Source organism: Odocoileus virginianus, chromosome X (assembly GCF_023699985.2).
Source record: "Odocoileus virginianus isolate 20LAN1187 ecotype Illinois chromosome X, Ovbor_1.2, whole genome shotgun sequence".
In the NCBI taxonomy this organism is placed as follows: domain Eukaryota; kingdom Metazoa; phylum Chordata; class Mammalia; order Artiodactyla; family Cervidae; genus Odocoileus; species Odocoileus virginianus.
In genome coordinates this window covers 20,309,385-20,333,729 of record NC_069708.1, presented here as the reverse complement: position 1 = coordinate 20,333,729, position 24,345 = coordinate 20,309,385, and the positions used below count along the sequence as shown (strand labels likewise).

The 24,345-nt window shown below is 38.0% G+C and overlaps 1 protein-coding gene and 1 pseudogene across 2 annotated transcripts in view; one reads left to right on the top strand and one right to left on the bottom strand.

The window, feature by feature from the left end:
• The window catches only part of ZC3H12B (zinc finger CCCH-type containing 12B), a 668,157-nt gene that overhangs the window by 534,164 nt on the left and 109,648 nt on the right, over positions 1-24,345 (bottom strand). The window lies entirely within an intron of this gene.
• Positions 1,905-2,965, top strand: LOC110137530 (polycomb group RING finger protein 6-like; annotated as a pseudogene).

The window sequence follows — 24,345 nt, the reverse complement described above, 5'->3', positions numbered from 1 at the left end:
TATGGGGAACTTGCTCAGCCTTTATATAAACTTATAACTGAGACTCAAGAGGCCCAAACTGACAAACTAGTTTGGTCCCCAGAGACTCAAAAGGATTTTAAGACTCTTCAAACTGCTCTCTTGCAGGCTCCTGCTTTGAGTTTGCCCACCGAATCAGAGTTTAGTTTGTTTGTTACTGAAAAAAACGGGCTATGGGCATATAGGTTAAGTGTAATCACTACTATTGTTTTGCTAATGCCTAAAGCTCATAAGTTTACTAATGGGCAAAATCTTACTGTACTGACTGATGTAAGTGGGATCTTAAACACTGAAGTTCAGAATGACAATGGTTCTGCCTTTAAAGCTACTGTAACTCAAGGGGTATCAAAAGCTCTAGGAATAGAATATCACTTACACTGTTCCTGGAGACCCAAATCCTCAGAAAAGTTGAAAAGGCTAATGACATTAATAAGAGGCATCTGCATAAGCTATCTCAGGAAACACAAGACAGTTGGTTTAAAGTTTTACCCATAGCTTTAATGAGGGCTTGAACTGCCCCTAAAAAAGGGGACTGTCTCTATGGCAGACCATTTCTGTGCATAGACATTGTCATAGATCCTGAAGCCTTAGAATTAACTATGTGACTCAACTATCAGCTTTTCAACAAACATTACGAGAACTCCAGGAGGAGACCCCTGACCCAGCCTTCATAATCGGTCTAATTACTGGGTCTGCTGTGCACTCCCCTCTTAATCAGTTGAAGGCTTCCATGGTGGGTTTCTCCATTTTAAGGAAAAAACTTTCTTCAACTCTGTCAATATCTTCACCAACAATAATCACGTGTGGTGCCTCTCTAATCTGATGACATCTAGCAATCCTAAAATAAATTGGTGTAACGCTTTGTACCTTAACTATGGACATAATGTGACTTTTAATTTTGATTATGTTTTAACTTGGTTTAATGTCTATTTTGCCTTACATCTGCAATTGTATAATGCAGTTTGTTTCTAAGCTTCTGAAAGCTTTTAAGTGGCAAGTGGTTGTCCAGGCTCCTATGAGTGCCACAGCCTTCTCCAGCGATTATGTAAGGTTCAGGGTCGTGGATCAGAGACCCTCAATATGAGGGTTAGAATAATACGTTGCCTCAATAATTTAAGGACGATGCCCCTCAACAGCAGGAAGTAGTTATGGAACAAAAATGACACCCCTTTCTCCTGGCAATATAATTCTCCTAAAAGAAAAAAAAAAAAAAAAAAAGGATGGGGGAGGATGGATGAGAGAGTCCATTTCTAGGTAGGTTGATAAGAAGTCTGGGGTCCCAGAGGAGGAGAAAGGGGTTTGGGGCTTTCAAAGAGGAGATAAGGGTCTGGAGTTCTCAAGGAGGAAAGAACTTTTTTTTCCCTCTATGTTCCTTAGTAAGGATTATATAACAACAATGTATCCTGCTTGAGGACAGTTTCTCCTTCTTGAAACCTTCTGACTAATCCTGTTATCTTAAAATGTATATTATGGGAGTAGGTCTGGTAAGATATTTTTATTGTTAGTTCTAATCCTGTCATCTTAAAATGTAAATTCTAGGAGTGGGTCTAGTAAGATCTTTACAACTTTGAGACATTCTTTTGATTTATTGTAATAACCAATTGAAAAAGCATATGACTTCCTTGCTAAGTCTAGTGAGGGGGCACTCCCAACCGCCTTCTGATATCTATGTCAGAAGCTTTCTCTTTCCCTTTTATACTTTAATTAAACTTGGCTACAGAAAAGCTCTTGAGTGATCAAGCCTGGTCCCTGGTGCCAAAGCTAAATCTTCTTTGGAGATCACGAATCTGACATTGTTCTTGGTAAGCTATCAACAAAATATGATGATCCAACTTTCATAATTTAAAATAGCTGTCATTAAGAAATTTGATGGCTCTACTTTTGGCATGGAAGGGATCCCCACAGTAGTTGCAGACAATGAGGGCACTGCCATGGCCCAGGGAGCCACATCCATGCTGCCTCTGCCTTCCATCTTCCCTCCTGCCCTCACCCCAGAGCCCAAAGTGGATGAGGAGAGCCTGCTGCTCCTGCCCAAGACAGTGGCTCCAGGCTGCTCAGACTCCCAGTTCACTGCTTGAGCTGCAGCCTGGGTGCAGCCCAGGCTGTTTGAGGGGATGCTTCAAGGATGATGATGAGGAATTGAAAGAGGATGAGGACCTCGAGGAGGAAGAACAAGAGGAAGAGATGAATCACTTCTTGCTGAAGCTGAAGTGAGGCCAATCAGACTCTCAGAAGGAGGAGGAGCACCTGATTAATCTCTCTGAGCCAGCCCCGTACATCTTGTGTTCCATTTGCAAAGGTTACTTAATAAATGCAATTACCATTACAAACTGTCTTCATACATTTTGTAAAAGCTGCATTAAGGATACTTTTGCTATAGCAACAGATGTCCAAAATGCAACATAGTAGTACACTAGAAGCAACCGCTTTACCACATAAGGTTGGATCAAGGGTTACAAGACATAGTGTACAAATTAGTGATCAATCTAAGAGAAAAAAGCAAATGCATGATTTCTATAAAGAAAGGAGTCTAGAAGTACCTAAAGCTGCTGTTCCACAGCCAGTCCCTTCAAGCAAAAGAAAAACTTAAAAATCCTTAGAATTAATATTTGCTATTCCACTTGAACTTGATGTCTTTATTACTAGAGTTTATTGTGTTGATGAAGGCACAGGAAACTTTAAGACACTGGAAAAGAAGTTTGTCTGAATTTCACGAGAAGCAGTTATTGGACATGTAGAAAAATTCCTCAGAAGAAACATGGGTCTTGATTCATCTTGTCAGGTAGATAACCATCTGTGGTGATCACTTGTTAGAGTGTATCAAACTCTAAAGGAAACATGACATGTAATAGGTGATACAGCAATGCAGGATGGTCTGCTGATCCTTCATTATGGACTTGTGGTTTCTCTTTTGAAAATTACTTGGAAGATTCTAACGATATTATGAGGAGGAAAACAAAATAAGGACACTTCTGCAGGATTGCATTCTCACCAAAGATTTCCATGAAACGTATAATTGCTATCACTCTGTGCTGTTTGAGACATAACTGGTCTATTTTCAGCACCAATAATCATGGGATTTATAAGTACAACTTGGAATGATAGAATGCATTTGTTTTACTAGAGACTACATGTGAAAAGCTTCCATAGCTCATGGGGAAAATTTGTAAAGCATTGAATTTTTATGATTTCAGATACTTTGACATTGATTTTGTTTCTTAATAGTTGAGGTAAATCAGTTACTGTTTCTGTCTTCATTGAGCCACATACCTTTCAAGTTGGTTCAGATTCTGCTCTCTGCAATGGCATCAGTTGTGCAGTCATCCTTTTGGAAAATAACTGTGCTTTTGAACTGAAAATTTAAAGCCAGTATTTGTTAAATTACAGAACGTACCTCTTAAAAAACACCAAAATTATGGGTCACTTTTTTTTTTATGGGTCACTTTTGTATGTGCCATCATATTTTTAATTTGTTCTAAATGGGATGAATTATAATTCTTCTGTGTAAAGTTTACAGCCTGTACCAGAAGCCTTCAGTGTAATGACAACATCTTTAATGTATCTTACAAAAAGTGCCTCTTTGCAACAATATTTGTAATTTTTTGAATGTTAGTTTGATTAACATTCATTTTGCATATATAGTATGATTGTCCATACCTAAGGGTACTGCTTTTGAAAATAATTTAAAAATTTGAGTAAATTCAAGAAGATTACAGAATACTTTATTATTTATTTACAGAATACTTTATTACTCAATTGCAGAATTCATTATTTCCTCAGTAAATTAGTTTAATGTCATTTTCCTATTACTTTGTCACTGGGATAAAGAATATTGGTATTTGAGAGCTCACTCACTTGCATGCAAAGATTTAAGTTTTAAAGATTACTTTGCCTAAAATTAGCATTGTGATTGATGCTCTATAAAAGAAATAATTTGTTGACCTTATTTCACTGCAAAATTTCCAAATCTGCATTTAAAAAATGGAGAAAGATTGGCAGTTGTTTTATAAAGTATTTCTGAATTTTGTATAAATCTCTTCTAACTTTTAATACAATTTTAAATAAAAATTTCTTTTAACCTAAAAGTAAAAATAACTTCAATGAACTCACTGAGTTTAGGATTAAAGTTAATGAATAGAAATAATACTTCATCAAAGAGTTGGGAACTTTAAAAAGGGATCAAAGAAGTTCTGAACCTGAAGAACTCAATAAATGAGATAAAGAATGCATTGGAAAGCACTGGGAAAAAAGCAGACATGAAAGGAAAAAATTACTGAGTTCTGATAGAGATATTTAGAAATGATACAAGTAGTAAGAAAATAGAATAATTTTTCTGTAAAAAGGATATTCTACAAGAGCTATATGAATCACAGAGGAAGGGAAACAATAAGATAATATGTATTCCAGAAAAAGAAAAAAAGGAGAAAGGAACAGAGGCTTATTTAAAGAAACAATAATGAGAACTTCCCAAACCTGGGACAGAACTGGATATATAAGTCCATGAAGCTAAGAGAAGACCTATAATTAGGACTTCGATGCAAAAAGAAAAGAAAAAAAAAACTTTCTCAAGAAACATTATATTGCAAAGAGTCAATATAAGTCTATACACACACACACACACACACACACACACACACACACACATATATATACAAGGAAGCCAGGGGGAGAAAAAAGTATGGCAAACTACAAAGAAAATCCCATTAGGTTATAAATAGATTTCTTAGCAGAAACTCTACAAGCTAGGATAGAGTGGAATGGCACTCTCAAAATACTGAAAGATAAAACCATCAGCAAAGAATACTCAATCAAGCAAAGTTACCATTCAGATATAAAAGAGAAATAAAGGCATCCTCAGACAAACAAAAGCTGGGAGAGCTCATCAACACTAGAATTTAATTATAAGAAATGTTGAAAGAAGTTCCTCCATGAGAAACAAAAATGAAAATTACAGAAAACTTTGAGTAAGATGATAAAGAGATATAAACACAAAAATGCAACTCTATATCCGAATATTTTGTTAACTTACTATAGCATAAAGGTGAAAAGGGGGGGAAGCAGAAAAAATGACTATAGCTACTTCAATTTGGCAAAAAAAAAAAAAAAAAAAAAAAACAACAAATAAAGGATAATTTGAGATAACAAAAACATAAAATGGAAATATTAGGATAGAACTCATGGAGGCAAATAAAGAAAAAGATGCTATCAGTCAGAAAAGGACTATGGAGGAGGCGTCCTAAGATGGTGGAGGAAGAGGACAGGGAGACCACTTTCTCCCACACAAATTCATCAAAATAGCATTTGAACGCTGAGCAACTTCAACAAAACAACTTCAGAACCCTGGCAGAGGACACCAGGCACACAGAAAGGCAGTCCATTCTCTTCAAAAGGAGGTAGGACAAAATATAAAAGACAAAAAGAGAGATAAAAGAGTTAGGGACAGAGACCAGTCCTAAGGAGGGAGTCATGAAGGAGAAGTTTCCAAACAGCAAGAAACCCTCTCACTGGTGGGTCTGTGGGGAGTTTTGGAATCTCAGAGGGCAACATAACCAGGAGGAAGGAAAAAAAAAAACAACATGTAACTCCATGGCTGATTCATGTCAATGTCTGACAAAACCCATTGCAATGTTGTGAAGTATTTAGTCTCCAACTAATAAAAATAAATGAAAAAAAAATTTAAAAAAAAAACCAGAATATGCACCTAACTGCAACATCCAGTGTAAATGTAGCCCAGAGGCTCCTGTCTGCCACCAGAGAGCAGGGACTGAGCAGGGAGGTGCAGATTGCATGCTTAGAGTAAGGAATGGGCCTGAATGCCCTGAGGACAATCTGAGGGAGCTAATGAGAGATAGCAACCCAAACTGTGGGATAGCCGGAGAGAGAGAAAAAAGAAAGAGAGAAAAAACTTTTCCGTGAAATGCTCTAACATAAAGGTGCAGCCTGGCCCACTCACAGAAAAAAGGATTGAGCCAATACTAAAGGAGAGCTAGCCAGCTGGGGACTGGCCCATCACCATGCCGAAGATAGACAGGCAGGGAGAGCTGGAAGGCAAGGGGCAATCTTGGCCCCGGAGATGAGTCCTCCACCAAACTGTGAGCAGTCTCCCAGTTGCTAGTCAAGTCTTCCTGGGATCCTAGACGGTTGACATCTGCCAGGAGGGTCGCAGCCAGAGGTCAGGTCCCCAGAAAAGACACCTGAAGGCACACCTGAGTCGGTGCTCTTGTGGTGCACCTGGGAAACCGAGCGGCTGGGACTGGGGAGGTGATTAAGATGCACAGCCCACCTGGGACAGTGTACTCACTAAGCACCTGGTTGTCTGAGTTCCTCGGAAGGGCACAGAACTCATGCCCAACCGAGTCTGTGCCTTTGTGGAATACCCAAGAACCTGAACCTGGGCAGCTTAGACTGAGTAAGACCACAAAACCCAGGGCCCGCTTTGGACAGTTCCTCTGCAGAGCAACCTGGAACCTGAGCAGTGTAGATTGGGAAAGCACACACTGTCGTGAGCTGAGGCAAACAGATGTGGTCCATACACTGCAAGCACTCCCCACACGTGCCAGTGATATTTGTTTGCAGCGTTTCTCTCTCCCCACAGCACATCTGAACAAGGGAGCCTAAATAAGAGACCACCTTCACCCCCTCGTGTCAGGGCAAAAATTAGACGCTGAAGAGACTTGGAAACAGAGGAAACCAAAATAAAGAAAGAAGAGGGAACCACTCTGGAAGTGACAGGTGCAACAGATTAAAACCCTGTAGTTAGCATTGACTAAGCATTGGAAGGGGCCTACAGACCTTGAGAAGAAGTATACGCTGGAACAAGGAGCTATCTGAATCTGAATTGAAGCCACACTGCCCTCAACAGCTCCAGAGAAATTTCTAGATATATTTTTAATATTATCATTTTTTGATCATTTCATTTTTTATTATAAGTTCTTTATTACTCCTTTAATTTTCATTTTTATAGTGAATATTACTCAGCTGTTAAAAAGAATATATAATAAATAATAAAAAATTAAAAATTAAAAAAAATATATAGTTACAGTGCCAAATTAAAAATATATATATATATTTGAATGAGTTCTAATGAGGTGGATGAAACTGGAGCCTATTATACAGAGTGAAGTAAGCCAGAAAGAAAAACACCAATACAGTATACTAATGCATATTTGTGGAATTTAGAAAGATGGTAATGATAACCCTATGTGCAAGACAGCAAAAGAGACACAGATATATAGAATAGTCTTTTGGACTCTGTGGGAGAGGGCGAGGGTGGGATGATTTGAGAGAATAGTGTTGAAACACGTATATTATCATATGTGAAACAGGTCGCCAGTCTAGGTCCAATGCATGAGACAAGGTGCTCAGGGCTGGTGCACTGGGCTGACCCAGAGGGACAAGATGGGGAGGGAAGTGGGTGGGGGGCTCAGCATGAGGAACACATGTACACCCATGGCTGACTCATGTCAGTGTATGGCAAAAACCACTTCACTATTGTAAAGTAATGAGCCTCCAATTAAAATAAATTAAGTTTTAAAATGGCAGGATGACATTCTTATTTATCAATAATATCACTAAATGTAAATGAATTGAGTTGACCAATCAAAAGACACAGAGTGGCTGGATGGATTAAAAAGCAAGACAACTATATATTACATCTGGAAGAATCATCTCAGCTCTAAAGAGAAACAGGCTAAAAAAGAAGGGATGGAAGAATCTAGTCCAATTGAAAGGCAAACAAAGAACGTGGGTCTAATCATACTCACAGACTTGAAACCAAAAAAAAAAAAAAAAAAAAAACCCAAGAAGTACAGACAGTATAAAATGATAAAAGAGAGAATTCATCAAGAAGATCTAGCATTTATTAATATATATGTACCTTACACAGAAGAGATACTGTGTTATTGAAGGGTGTATTGAAGGTTATAAGAAGGGTGTTATTGGAACACCCTCTTCCAATAACACAGGAGAGAACTGTACACATGGACTTCATCAGCTGTTCAATACCGAAATTAGATTGATTGTATTCTTTAAAGCTGAAGATGGAGAAGTTCTATAAAGTCAGCAAAAAAAAAAAAAAGACTGGGAGCCGACTGTGACTCAGATCATGACCTCCTTATTGCAAAATCCTGACTTAAATTGAATAAAGTAGGAAAAACAACTAGACCATTCAGGTATGTCTTAAATCAAATCCTTTACAATTATGCAGTGGAAGTGACAAATAGACTCAAGGGATTGGAACTCAGAGTGCTGAAGAACTATGGATGGACGCTCATGGCATTGTACAGGAGGCAGTGATCAAGACCATCCCTAAGGAAAAAAAATGCAAAAAGGCAAAATGATTGTCTGAGGAGGCCTTACATATAGCTGAGAAAAGAAGAGAAGCAAAAGGAAAATAAGAAAAGGAAAAATATACTCATCTGAATGCAGAGTTTCAAAGACTAGCAAGGAGAGATAAGAAAGCCTTCCTCAGTGATCAATGCAAAGAAATAGAGGAAAATAATAGAATGGGAAAGACTGCAGATCTCAAGAAGATTAGAGATACCAAGGGAACATTGCATGCAAAGATGGACAAAATAAAGGACAGAAATGGTATGGACCTAACAGAAGCAGAAGATATTAAGAAGAGGTGACAAGAATACACAGAACTATACAAAAAAAGATATTAATGACCCAGATGACCAATGTTGGTGTGATCACTCACCTAGTGCCAGACATCCTAGAATGCAAAGTTAAGTGGGCCTTAGGAACCATCACTATGAACAAACCTAGTGAAAAGGATGGAATTCCAGCTGAGCTAGTTCAAATCCTAAAATTGCTGTGAAAGTGCTGCAGCAACATGCCAGCAAATTTGGAAAACTCAGCAGTGGCCACAAGACTAGACAAGGTCAGTTTTCATTCCAATCCCAAAGAAAGGCAATGCCAAAAAATGTTCAAATTACCACACAATTGCACTCACCTCACATGCTAACAAAATAATGCTCAAAGTTCTCCAAGAAAAGCTTCAACAGTATGTGTACCGAGAAATTCCAGATGTTCAAGATGGATTTAGAAAAGGCAGAGGAACCAGAGATCAAATTGCCAACATCTGTTGGGTCATGGAAAAAGTAAGAGAGTTCCAGAAAAATGCCTACTTATGCTTCATTGACTATGTCAAAGCCTTTAGACTGTGTGAATCACAGCAAACCATGGAAAATTCTTAAAGAGATGAGAATACCAGACCACCATACTTGCCTCCTGAGAAATCTGTAGGCAGGTCAAAAAGGAAAATTTAGAATTGTACACGGAACAATGGGCTGGTTCCAAATTGGGAAAGGAGTACATCATGGCTATATATTGTCACCCTGCTTATTTAACTTATATGCAGAGTGCCTCATGAGAAATGTTGGGCTGGATGAAGCACAAGCTGGAATCAAGATTGCTGGGAGAAATATCAATAACCTCAGATACACAGATGACATCACTCTTATGGCAGAAAGTGAAGAAAAACTAAAAACCTCTTGATGAAAGTCAAAGAAGAGAGTGAAAAAGCTGGCTAAAAATCAACATCCAAAAAATTCAGATCATGGCATCTAGTGCCATCACTTCATGGCAAACGTATGCGGAAACAATTGAAACAGTGACAGACTTTATTTTCTTGGGCTCCAAAAATCACTGCAGATGATGACTGCAGTCATGAAATTAAAAGATGCTTGCTCCTTGGAAGAAAACATATGACCAAGATAGACAGCAGATTAAAAAGCAGAGACATTACTTTGCCAGCAAAGGTCCGTCTAGTCAAAGACTACTGTTTTTTCCAATAGTCATGTATGGATGTGAGAGTTGGATGATAAAGAAAGCTGAGCACGAAAGAATTGATGGTTTTGAACTGTGGTGTTGGAGAAGATTCCTAAGAGTCCCTTGCACTGCAAGGAGATGAAACTAGTCAATCGAAAAGGAAATCAGTCCTGAATACTCATTGAAAGATTCGATGCTGAAGCTGAAGCTGCAAAACTTTTCCCACCTGATAAAAGAAGTGAGTCATTGGAAAAGACCTTGATGCTGGGATAGATTGAAGGCAGGAAGAGAAAGAGTCAACAGAGGTTTAGATGGTTGGATGGCATCACTGACTCAATGGACATGAGTTTCAGCAAGTTCCAGTAGTTAGTGATGGACAGGGAAGCCTGGCATGTCCCAGTCCAAGGGGTCTCAAAGAGTCAGACACGACTGAGTGAGTGAATTGACTGAACACAGAAGCAACAAAATATATTAAGCATTTATTAACAGACCCCAAAGGAGAAATTGATAACAACGCAATAATAGTAGGGTACTTTAACACCCTTTTTGCATCATCCAGGCAGAAATTTAATAAGGAAACAATGACCTTAAATTACACATTAAGCCAGATGTATTTGAGAGATCAGAATAAAACACTTCATCCACATGTAGCAGAATATTCTTCTCAGGTGAACATGGGACTTTCTCAAGGATATACCATATATTGGGACTCAAAACAAGTCTCATTATATTTAGAAAATTAAAATCATATCAATCATTTCCAATCCCAGTGGTATGAAACTAGAAATCAGCTACAGGAAGAAATCTGGAAAAGGCATAAAAATGTGGAGACTGACCAATAGGCTACTGAACAACTAATGGGTCATGTAAAAAATCAAAAGAGAAATAAAAAAAATCTGAAGACAAATGAAAATTAAAATACATTATATAAAATCTATGGTACTAAGAATGGAATATATAGTAATACAAGCCTACCTCAGGAAATAAAGGGAATATATAGTAATAAAAGCCTACCTCAAGAAATAAAAAGAAAAAAAAAGCTTTAAATACAAAATTTAACCTTGCATCTAAAGGAAATAGAAAAATAAACAAAATCCAAAGTCAGTAGAAGGAACAAAATGGAAACAGAATATTGCCAGTCATTTCCATAAACAAAGAATGTCACCCATCTTTCCAGTTCTACGAGGATAAAGCCATTAGCCCACCAACAGTGCATTCTGAAAGAAATTTGGGATGAAGAAAAAACAGGAAGTATTCTGTATTTGGATTCCAGTTCTAGATAGTTAGCATACTTAACTAAGGAATAATTTCAGTGTATCCAGGTTCTTGCCTCTTTCCAGACATAGAAAAGCACTAAAATCATTAATTTTAGACGTTTGCTCTTTGTGATTAGCAGTAATCTTTTGAGGTTTGTCTATATTTTTGTCCCAGCAAGAGTCCTATGTATCTTGTCTCCTGCCTTACCTCTTCAGAGAAGTTCCACAGAGACATCTGACAGGTGGTCTCCTGAACTGCCATCCTCAGTAAGTTCCCTGAATAAAACTTAACTCACAACTGTGCATTTTTCTTCTGTTGATAGTTTTGGTGACCACCAAGGAAACCAGAGCAGATGTCACTTCTTTGCCTAAACATATAAGAATCCAGAACTCTGGTACCAGCAGAGGCCCCTTGGGGCCATCTGCCTCTTCAGTGAGTCCAGATGCATCTAGGTAATTCGCTCCTGGGTCTTGAAAGTGGATGATTCTAAGTGGTTGGCAAACTCATAGCTGTGAGTAGTAGATTCTCCTTTCTGAGAGGCACTGGGGAGATTTTGCTCAGTTGAAAGGCACTAAATAGGTTACCTTAGTTGAGAGACACTGGGATGATTCTACTCAATTGAAAGACAGTGAGTAGGTTTGGACTGGGTGATTAGGTAGGAGGCTGGCCTGTTGAATTGACTACTTTAAAAGGACTTATTACCATACAGTGAAAACATCACATGAGAGTTTTCTGCTCTGAAGAAGATAACTCCTCCTGGTCAGCAATAGCTTTCTCAGGCAACTGAGAAACCTGCAAGAGTGGTAGAGGCAAGTCTTCACACAGTATAGCAGTCCCATAAGGAAATCCACTTATTTAACTTAAAACTTGCCCATACAAGGACCATATATGAGAGCTAGCCACTTAATTTCCAGGCATCCATAGCAGTTTTAGACACCTGGAGGGAGAAACTTATACACGTGAAAGAACTGAAATGACACTAGGTGACACCTAGAGGAGTTAAGCTCACCTTTAAGCTCACAATCATCACTAGTGGTTTTATGTTGAAAAACAGATCCCAGAATGGGAAATGCTTTCAAAACAAAATAAAAAGGAATGACAAATTTCTAACCTCCAACTAACATCCCAGCCAAGTTCATGTATGGTATTTATACTTGCAAATACTTAATTGGGGAAATCAATCTCCAAGAAAGGCAATGCCAAAGCATCTTTAAACTATAGGACAATTTCCCTCATTTCACATGCTAGCAAGTTAATGCTCAAAATCCTTCAGGCTAGGCTTCAGCAGTACATGAACTGAGAACTTCTAGATACACAAGCTGGATAAAATTAATACACAGAAATCCCTTGCATTCCTATACACTAATAATGAGAAAACAGAAAGAGAAATTAAGAAAACAATCCTACTCACCATTGCAACGAAAAGATTAAAATACTCAGGAATAAATTTATCTAAAAACAAAAGACTTATATATAGAAAACTATAAAACACTGATGAAAGCAATCAAAGATGACACAAATATATGGAGAGATATACCATGTTCATGGATCAGAAGAATCAATATAGTGAAAATGAGTTTACTACCCAAAGCAATCTATAGATTCAATGCAATCCCTAACAAGCTACCAATGGTATTTTTTCACAGAACTAGAACAAATAACTTCACAATTTGTGTGGAAACACACACACACAAAAAAAAAAAAAACAAAAAAAAAACAAAAAAACTCGAATAGCCAAAGCAATCTTGAGAAAGAAGAACAAAACTGGAGGAATCAACTTGCCTGACTTAAAGCTCTACTACAAAGCTACAGTCATGAAGACAGTATGGTACTGGCACAAAGACAGAAATATAGATCAATGGAACAAAATAGAAAGTCCAGAAATGAATCCACAGACCTATGCATACCTTATCTTTGACAAAGGAGGCAAAAATATACAATGGCTAAATACAATCTCTTTAAGAAGTGGTGCTAGGAAAACTGGTCAACCACCAGTAAAAGAATGAAGCTAGAACACTTTCTAACACCATACACAAAAACAAACTCAAAATGGATTAAAGATCTAAATGTAAGACGAGAAACTACAAAACTCCTAGAGGAAAACATAGGCAAAACACTCTCTGAGATAAATCACAGCAGGATCCTCTATAACCCACCTCCCAGAGTAATGGAAATAAAAGCAAAAATAAACAAATGGGGCCTAATTAAACTTAAAACCCTTTGCACACGAAGGAAACTGCAAGCAAGGTGAAAAGACAGCCTTCAAAATGGGAGAAAATAATAGCAAATGAAACAACTGACAAAGAATTAATCTCCAAAACATACAAGCAGCTCATGCAGCAGCAATACCAGAAAAATAAACAACCAAATTTAAAAAATGGGCCAAAGAACTAAACAGACATTTCTCCAAAGAAGACATACAGATGGCTAACAAACACATAAAAAGATGCTCAACATCACTCATTACCAGAGAAATGCAAATCAAAACCACAATGAGGTACTATCACAAGCCGGTCATAATGACTGCTATCCAAAAGTCTGCAAACAATAAATGCTGGAGAGGGTGCAGAGAAAAGGGACCCCTCTTATACTGTTGGTGGACATGCAAACTAGTACAGCCACTATGGAGAACAGTGTGGAGATTCCTTAAAAACCTGTAAATAGAACTGCCATATGACCCAGCAATCCCACTGCTGGGCATACACACCAAGGAAAACAGAATTGAAGAGACACATGTATCCCAATGTTCATTGCAGCACTGTTTATACTAGCTAGAACATGGAAGCAACCTAGATGCCCATCAGCAGACGAATGGATAAGAAAGCTGTGGTACATATACATAATGGAATATTACTCAACTATTAAAAAAACACGTTTGAGCCAGTTCTAATGAGGTGGATGAAACTGGAGCCTATTATAGAGTGAAGTCAGTCAGAAAGAAAAACACCAATACAGTATATTAGCACATATATATGGAATTTAGAATGATGGTAACATCGATCCTATGGGCAAGACAGCAAAAGAGACTCAGATATAAAGAACAGACTTTTGGACTCTTTTGGAGAAGGCAAGGACAGGATGATTTGAGCGAACAGCGTTGAAACCTATATACGTGAAATGGATGACTAGTCCAAGTTCAGTGTATGAAACAGGGCACTCAAAGCCGGTGCACTGGGACGACCCAGAGGGATGGGATGGGGAGGGAGGTGGGAGGGGGTTTTGGGATGAGGGAACACATGTATACCCATGGCTGATTCATGTCAATGTATGGCAAAAAAAAAAAACCCCACAATATTGTAATTAGCCTCCAATTAAAATTAATTAGAAAAAAAAAGAAAAGAAAAGAAATGGTAGAGGAACCAGAATTGTCAACATCCACTGGATCATAGAAAAAGCAAGGGAATTCCAAAAAAAAAAAAAAAAAAAAACCATTCACTTCTACTTCATTGACTATGCTAAAGCCTTGGTTATGCTACATCATAAAGGCTATATAAAGGATTTTGTTATGCTAAAGCCTTCAGACTATGGTTTATCATTGGATATTTAACACACTTTTCTGTGCTATAGCATAGAACCTTGTTGTTTATCCATTCTATCTATAAAAGCTTACATTTGCTGACCCCAAACAACCACTCCATCACACTCCCAAAACCCCCCCTCCCTTGGCAACTACCAGTCTAGTCTTTATCTTTGTCTGTGATTCTATATTTGTTTCATAGATATGCTTATTTGTGTCATATTTTAGGTTGCACATATAAATATCATATGGTATTTGTCTTTCTCTTTCTGACTTACTTCACATAGTATGATAACCTCTAGGTCCATCCATGTTGCTGCAAATGGCATTATTTCATTTTTTTTAATGGTGCTTCAGTCCATGTGGTCATAAAAATCATACACAACTGGGCAATTGAACAATAAGTATTCCATTGTATTTATGTACTACTTCATCATTATCTATTCATCTATCAATGGAAATTTAGCCTGTTTCCATGTCTTCTCTATTGTTAATAGTTCTGCTCTGAATATTAGGGTGTATGTATCTTTTTAATTAGACTTTTCTCTGTATATATGCTCAGGAGTGAGATTGCCAGATCATATGGTAGCTCAAATTTTAGTTTCTTTAAGGGAACTCCATAGTGGATGCACCAATTTACACCCCCACAAACAGTGTCCCCTTTTCTACACACACTCTTGAGCATCTGTTATTAGTAGAATTTTTAATGATGGCTATTCTGACTGGTGAGAGGTGATCCCCCATTGCAGTTTTGATCTGCATTTCTCCAATAATTAGCAATGTTGAGCATCTTTTTATATGCCTATCAGCCATCTGTGTTTTCTTTGGAGAAATGTCTAGGTCTTCTGCCCATTTCTGGATAGGGTTGTTTGTTTTCTTGGTGTTGAGTTGTGTGAACTGTTTGTATATTTTGGAAATTGAGCCCTTGTCAGCTGCATCATTTGTAAATCCTTTTTCCCATTCTGTAGGTTGTCTTGTTGTTTTGTTTATGGTTTCCTTTGTTGTGCAAAAGCTTATAAGTTTGATTAGACCTCATTTATTTTTTGTTTTTGTTTTTTATTTATTTTGCCTTTGGAAACTGACCAAAAAAACATTGGTATGAATTATGTCAGAGGATATTTTGCCAATGTTGTCTTCTAGGAGTTTTATGGTGGCATGTCTTATGTTTAGATCTTTAAGCCATTTCGGGTTGACTTCTATGTATGGTGAGAGACAGTGCTCTAACTTCATTGATTTATATGGGGCTATCCAATTTTCCCAACACCACTTGTTGAGGAGATTTTTTTCCCCATTGTATATGTTTGCCTCCTTTGTTGATGATTAGTTGACCTTCGGTGTGTGGGTTGACTTCTGGGCTCTCAGTTTTGTTCCATTGATCCATATGTCTGTTTCCTGGGCTCTCTCTTCTGTTTCACTGATCCATATGTTTGTTTTTGATTACTTTAGCTTTGCAGTATTTTTGATGTCTGGGAGGGTTATGTGTCCTGCTTTGTTCTTTTTCTTCAGGACGGCTTTGTTGATTCTGGGCCTTTTATGGTTCTATATGATGGTTAGGATTATTTATTCTAGTTCTGTGAAAAATGTCATGAGTAATTTGATAGGGATTACATTAAATCTGTAGATTGTTTTGGGTAGTATAGCCATTTTAACAGTATAAATTCTTCCAATTCAGGAGCATGGGATATGTTCTTTTTAAAATTTATTTAGTTTTATTTGGAAGATAATTAAAATGTTGTGTTGGTTTCTGCCATACATCAACATGAATCAGCCATAGGTATCCATATGGCCCCCTCCCTCTTGAATTTCCCTCTCACCTTGCACCCCATTCCACCAATCTAGGTTGTCAGAGAACATCGAATTTGAGTCATCTTCAAATTATTTTATTAATGTTTTATAGTTCTCAGTGTATAATTCTTTCACCCATTTGGTCAGGTTTATTCCTAAGTTTTCTATTTAGGGAGGTTCAAATTTAAAAGGTTTTTGCTTTTTTTTTTTTACATTCCCTTTCCGATATTTCATTGTTGGTGTGAAGAAATGCAAGTGATTTCTGTATGTTAATCTTACATCCTGATATCTTGCTGAATTTATTTATCAGTTCTGTTAGTTTTGTGTGGAGTCCTTAGGATTTTTTATATATATATATACTATCATATCATCTGCATATATTGACAATTTTACCTCTTCCCTTCCAATTTGGATAACTTTTATTTATTTTTCTTGTCTCATCACTGTGGCTAGGACTTCCAATACCATGCTGAGTAGAAGAGGCAAGAGTAGGCATTCTTGTCTTGTTTCAGATTTTAGCATGAAGATTTTAGGCATTGCATCAATATTATGTTGGCAGTGGATTTGTCATAAATAGCTTTCCTTATCTTGAGATATATTCCCTCTATACTCACTTTGGTAAGAGCTTTTATCATGAATAGATGTTGAATTTTGTCTAATGCTTTTTCTGTATCTATTGAGATGTTCATGTGATTTTGTCTTTTGTTTATGTAGTGTGTCACATTAATTGATTTGTGTATATTGATCCATTCTTGTGAACTTTGGATGAGTCCCATTTGGTTATGGTGCATGACACATTTCATGTGATGTTGGACTTGAATTTCCAATATTTTGTGAATTTTGTCACCTATATTTATCTAATACATTGCCCTGTAATTGTGTGTGTGTGTGTGTGTGTGTGTGTGTGTGGTATCTTCTTCTGGTTTTGGTATCAGGGTGATGGCTGCTTCACAGAATGTCTCTGAGAGTGTTCCATTCTCTTCAGTTTTTTGGAAGAGTTTGAGGATTTCTCTAATTTATTCTTTGTATGTTTTGTAAAACTCACCTGTGAAGCCATCTGGTCATGTACTTTTATTTGTAGGGAGCTTTTAAGTTACAGATTCTATTTCACTTTTAGTGATCAGTCTGTTCAAATTATATTATTCCTTCTTGATCCAATCTTCGTGGGCTGTATGTTTCTAGAACTTTGTCCATTTTGTCTAGGTTATCAAATTTGTTGGCATATAATTATTCATAGTAGTCTCTTATGTTTTTTTTTCTTCCTGTGGTATTAGTTGTTATGTCTCTTTTTCCATTCATTTTATTTGGGTCTTCTCCCTTTTATTCTTGGTGAGACTTGGCAGAAGTTTGTCAATCTTGTTTATTTTTTCCTTGTTTTTTTATTAGTTGGAGGCTAATTACTTTACAATATTGTGGTGGTTTTTGCCATACATTGACATGAATCAGCCATAGATTTACATGTGTTCCCCATCCCGATCCCCCCTTCCACCTCCCACCCCATTCGATCCCTCTGGGTCTTCCCAGTGCACCAGCCCTGAGCACTTGTCTCATGCATCCAACCTGGGCTGGTGATCTGTTTCAACCTTGATAGTATACTTGTTTCATGCTGTTCTCTCGAAACATCCCACCCTCGCCTTCTCCCACAGAGTCCCAAAGTCTGTTCTGTCCATCTGTGTCTCTTTTTCTGTTTTGCATATAGGGTTCTCGTTACCATCTTTTTAAATTCCATATATATGCGTTATTATACTGTATTAGTCTTTATCTTTCTGGCTTACTTCACTCTGTATAGTGGGCTCCAGTTTCATCCATCTCATTAGAACTGATTCAAATGAATTTTTTTAAAGGCTGAATAATATTCCATAGTGTATATGTACCACAGCAAGAACCAGCTCTTTCCTGACTTTAATAATTTTTCCTTTTGATATTTTAATCTCATTTATTTCATGTATGACCTCTATTATTTCCTTCCTTCTGCTGATTTTGGGTATTACATGTTCTCTTTTCTAATTCTTGTAAGATGGAGGGTAGGTTGTTTATTTAATATTTTTCTTGTTTGTTTTTTTAGAAATGTCTATATCACTATGAATTTCCCTCTAAAACAGCTTTTGTTGTATCCCATTGATTTTGTATAGTTGTGTTTTTATTGTCATATGTCTTAAAATATTTTTAAAATTCCTATTTGATTTCATTTTGGATCCATTGGTTTTTTAGTAGAATGTTGCTTAATCTTCATGTAATCTTTGTTTTCCACTTATTTTTCTGTGGTTAATTCCCAGGTGCATGCTGTTGTGGTCAGAAAAGATACTTGATATAATTTCTATACCCTTACTGTTTTTGTTCCCTCAGTTCAGTTCAGTTCAGTTCAGTCGCTCAGTCGTGTCCCAACTCTTTGTGACCCCACAAATCACAGCATGCCAGACATCCCTGTCCATCACCAACTCCTGGAGTTTACACAAACGAATGCCCATCGAGTCGGTGATTCCATCCAGCCATCTCATCCTCTGTCATCCCCCTTTCCTCTTGCCCCCAATCCCTCCCAGCATCACGGTCTTTTCCAACGAGTCAACTCTTCACATGAGGTGGCCAAAATATTGGAGTTTCAGCTTCAGCATCAGTCCTTCCAATGAACACCCAGGACTGATCTCCTTTAGGATGGAATGGTTGACTCTCCTTGCAGTCCAAGGGACTCTCAAGAGCCTTCTCTAACACCATAGTTGAAAATCATCAATTTTTCGGCACTCAGCTTTCCTCACAGTCCAACTCTCACATCCATACATGACCACCGGAAAAACCATAACCTTGACCAGACGGACCATTGTTGGCAAAGTAATGTCTCTGCTTTTTAATATGCTGTCTAGGTTGGTCATAACTTTCCTTCCAAGGAGTAAGTGTCTTTTAATTTCATGGCTGCCATCACCATCTTCAGTGACCTTGGAGCCCCCCCCCCCAAAAAAAAAGTCTGACACTGTTTCCACTGTCTCCCCATCTATTTCCCATGAAGTGATGGGACCAGATGCCATGATCTTAGTTTTCTGAATGTTGAGCTTTAAGCCAACTTTTTCACTCTCCTCTTTCACTTTCATCAAGATGCTTTTTAGTTCATCTTCACTTTCTGCCATAAGGTTGGTGTCATCTGCATATCTGAGGTTATTGATATTTCTCCTGGCAATCTTGATTCCAGCTTGTGCTTCTTCCAGCCCAGGGTTTCTCATGATGTACTCTGCATACAAGTTAAATAAGCAGGATGAGTTTGTTCCCTAGTATGTGGTCAATCCTAGAGGATGTTCATTTGCACTTGAAAAGAATGTATATTCTGGGGTTTTTTTGGGGGGGTATAATGTCTTGAAAGTATCAATTAAGCCTAACTGTTCTATTGTATCACCTGTAGCCTTATTCATTCTGTTTAGAAGATCTGTCCATTGATATGGGTGGAGTGTTAAATTCTCCTACGATTATTGTATTTTTTGGTCAATATCCCTCCTTATGTCTGTTACTATTTGTTTTATGTATTTGTGTCTTCCTATATTAGGTGCATATATATATATATATATATATATAAAACTCAATGGCCATGAGTTTAAGTAAACTCCAAGAGTTGGTGATGGACAGGGAGGTCTGGCATGCTGCAGCCCATGGGGTTGCAGAGTCGGACATCACTGAGCAACTGAACTGACTGGTATTCACAAATGTAAAATCCTCTTCTTTTATGAATACTTTTATTATTATATAGTGTCCTTTTTATCTTTCTTTTGATCTTTTAATTGGGAGTGGTTCCTCTGCTTTTCCATTTTACTTATATTCTCTTAATCTGTGACTTTAGGAGAAATAATTACCTACTGTGGTCTTGGAAGGCTATTGATATGTGGGGGCATCTTTGTGTAGGTTTAATATATTTGGTGTGAGGACTGTTTTTAGTATGGATGCTTGTCACCTCTTTCCTCAGTGTGTGTTAGTTGTTATCCCCTTGACAGGAAGTGTGCAGATATGGCAGCTGTTTCCTGGTCCTGAGGTTCTCAGAGGCAGGGGTGGCTCAGACACAACCCTGAAGGTGGTTCCTGACCTTTTCTGGAGACTGTGAGGGTGGTGATGGCATCTTGGGACCACTCTTGGTGTCTGAGTGGGCAGTAGAGGGGTGGGTCGTGAATACTCCTGTGCTCCAGAAGGGATGCATCAGGGACTCACAAACACTCAAGGCATCTGGGTGGGTAGTGGTGGCAGCTTGAGACACCCCCGGCCCCCCGCTGGAGCCTGTGCAGGCAGTGTCCAGTCCTCTGTGAGTGCACTCACTCGGAAAAAGTCTACAATCAAGAGTCTCTCCTGTCTCTTCATGCAATCTCCAAACAATGGTGACTAGCCTCTAAGTAACCCAGGCTTCCCCCGTGTACACCCTCAGTTGTGGTCATAATGGATTCCAGCAACCCTTACACTGAGGCTGTTTCCACACAGCCAAATCCAGTCCTCTTCTCAGTTCTGATCTGCGAACTCTGAGTTCCAGCACCAGCACCTTCCCACAATGGTGGTAGCGTATTTCAGGCTGGGGAATGCAGGGCAGTGGCACTGACTGTTCTGTTCTTCCTCTGGTCTTGCTGCCACAAATCAGCTGCTGCAATCTCCTCTCATGCTCTGAAGCTCCCCTTCTGTCCTAGCTGATCTCTCCACCAGTGAAGGGCCTTCCAGGATTCAGGAACATTTTATTCTCTCACAGCTCTTTCCTAGGGGCACAGGTTCTGTCCTGATTTTGTTTTCTTTTTTGCCTACACAGTTATATGAAGATTTTCTTGCCCTTTAAGCAATCTGAGGTCTTCTAACAGTGTTCAGTAGATACCTCATGAGAACTGTTCTACATATAGATGTATTTTTCATGTATCTAGGGAAGAAGGTGATCTTCACATCCTACTAGTCTGCTGTCTTGTTTACTCTGATGGTATATTTAAATGGGCCTTGTATAAGATAGTTACCTCTCTTTTGCCTAATTATATTGTATGATAGACATTATGTCTCCCTGGGGAATCTTTCTCCTGCCTGGTATTACAAGACAGGTCATATAAATCTGCCCCTCAGGAAATAATAATTGAACATACACAAAGAAGCCAACAGGTTACCCAAACCCACACAGTATAAAGTAAAAACTGGGAGCTAATATTCAGAGGCTAATACAGTCAATAATGGAGATTTTCTTTGCCCCTATGGTAAATTGCTCTGGGTTTAACTTGTAAACTCAGAAAGAGGGCCTTTGTTGAATGCCTTGTGCAAACTTTTGAAGGCATGATAAATTAAACTTTAAAATTCTAAAACATAGAATTCTTGATTTCAATTTTAGTTGAATATCTCACTGATACAAAAAGGCAAATTAAACACAATGTAGGGAAAATCAATCTTTGATATCATTTTGGTAGTTGATTAGTTTTGGAGGTAATTAAAAGTAACTGTTTTTGTCTTGCATATATCTACAATTAGAAATATAAATATAGCCCACAATGACCCAAGATTAAGCCTAATTAGCTCAGCCAAGTAGAATCTGAAACCAAAAAGAAAAAAAAAAAGGGAGAAAGAAACTTTTTAAAAACTTCTGGAAAAGCTCTTTCATCCAAAATCTAATTCATAGCCTTCATAAGGATTTAAGGACAAACACAAATATCAAATCTTTAAGACTAATAGTAAAAAACTTTAGTCATCTGAGCAAATATATTGGTCTTATTACAATTATTATTTATAAACAAGAAAGTTTATATTGTAACACCCAATGCATGATTAAATTCTAAAATAAAGCTATGAGATCTCTAGTTATGTCTATTTATATTCCTATGTATAAATTATACATCAAGCTTCCCAGGTGGCACAGTATGCAGGAGATGTAGGTTCAATCCTTGGGTCAGGAAGATCCCCTGGAGTAGGAAATGGCAACCCACTCCAATCTTCTTGTCTGAAAAATTCTATGGACAGAGGAGCCGACTTGGCACACACACACACACAAACATTATACATATGATGTTTCTACTTTCAGATAGTATTAACAAAATTAAAATTTTTAAAGAGCTCTATTTAATTGACCTTTAAGTAAATGCTTACACATTAAATATTATAAATAAAATAGAAAATAATCTAAATGAATTGCAGATTCACATTATGTGAGAAATAGTCAATATCAATGCTTGGTATTGTTTTGTTGGTTTAATAAATACAGATGTCTTACTTTTATTGCATTTAGGTTAACTAGAAGACAAATAATGTCATATGATCGCTAAGAAAATTTGCTAGGAAGAAAAAAACCTTGGAATGATGGCTCATTTGCCTACTGTCTGAAAATTTCTTTTTCTGTCTGAAAAATTTTCACAGGTAATATAAACATGATTGTTGGAAACAAGTAAGTTAAGTAGATTTAAATGCAATAAAATTTTTTCAGTTCAGTTCAGTAGCTCAGTCATGTCCGACTCTGTGACCCCATGAACCACAGCATGCCAGGCCTCCTCGTCCATCACCAACTCCTGGAGCCCAACCAAATCCATGTCCATTAAGTCAGTGATACTATCCAACCATCTCATCATCTGTCGTCCCCTTCCCCTCCTTCCCTCATTCTTTCCCAGCATCAGGGTCTTTTCAAATGAGTCATCTCTTCAGATCAGGTGGCCAGAGTATTGGAGTTTCAGCTTCAACATCAGTCCTTCCAATGAACACCCAGGGCTGATCTCGTTTAAGTTGGACTGGCTGGATCACCTTGTAGTCCAAGGGACTCTCAGGAGTCTTCTCCAACACCACAGTTCAAAAGCATCAATTCTTTGGTGCTAAGCTTTCTTTAAACTCCAACTCTCACATCCATACATGACCACTGGAAAAACCATAGCCTGACTAGATGGACATTTGTTGGCAAAGAAATGTCTGTTTTTTAATATGTTGTCTAGGTTGGTCATAACTTTTCTTCCAAGGAGTAAGCATCTTTTAATTTCATGGCTGCAGTCGCCATCTGCAGTGATTTTGAAGCCAAAAAAATAAATAAATTCAGCCACTGTTTCCACTGTTTCCCCATCTAGTTGCTATGAAGTGGTGTGACTGGATGTCATGATCTTAGTATTCTGAATGTTGAGCTTTAAGCCAACGTTTTCATTCTCCTCTTTCACTTTCATTAAGAGGCTCTTTAGTTCTTCACTTTCTGCCATGAGGGTGGAGTCATCTGCATATCTGAAGTTATTGATATTTGTCCCGGCAATCTTGACTCCAGCTTGTGCTTCCTCCAGCCCAGCATTTCTCATGATGTACTTGCATATAAGTTAAATAAGCATGGTGACAATATACAGCCTTGATGTACTCCTTTTCCTATTTGGAACCAGTCTGTCATTTCATATCCAGTTCTAACTGTTGCTTCCTGACCTGCATACAGGTTTCTCAAGAGGCAGGTCAGGTGGTCTGGTATTCCCATCTCTTTCAGAATTTTCCACAGTTTATTGTGATCCACACAGTCAAAGGCTTTGACATAGTCAATAAAGCAGAAATACCTGTTTTTCTGGAACTCTCTTGCTTTTTCGATGATCCAGTGGATGTTGGCAATTTGATCTCTGGTTCCTCTGCCTTTTCTAAAACCAGCTTGAACATCTGGAAGTTCATGGATCACATATTGCTGAAGCCTGGCTTGGAGAATTTTGAGCATTACTTTACTAGTGTGTGAGATGAGTGCAATTGTGCAGTAGTTTGAGCATTATTTGGCATTGCCTTTCTTTGGGACTGGAGTGACAACTGACATTTTCCAGTCCTGTGGCCACTGCTGAGTTTTCCAAATTTGCTGGCATATTGAGTGCAGCACTTTCACAGCATCATCTTTCAGGATTTGAAATAGCTCAACTGGAATTCCATCACCTCCACTAGCTTTGCTCATAGTGATGCTTCTTAAGGCCCACTTGACTTCACACTCCAGGATGCTGGCTCTATGTGAGTGATCACACCATCGTGATTATCTGGGTCATGAAGATCTTTTTTGTACAGTTCTTCTGTGTATTATTGCC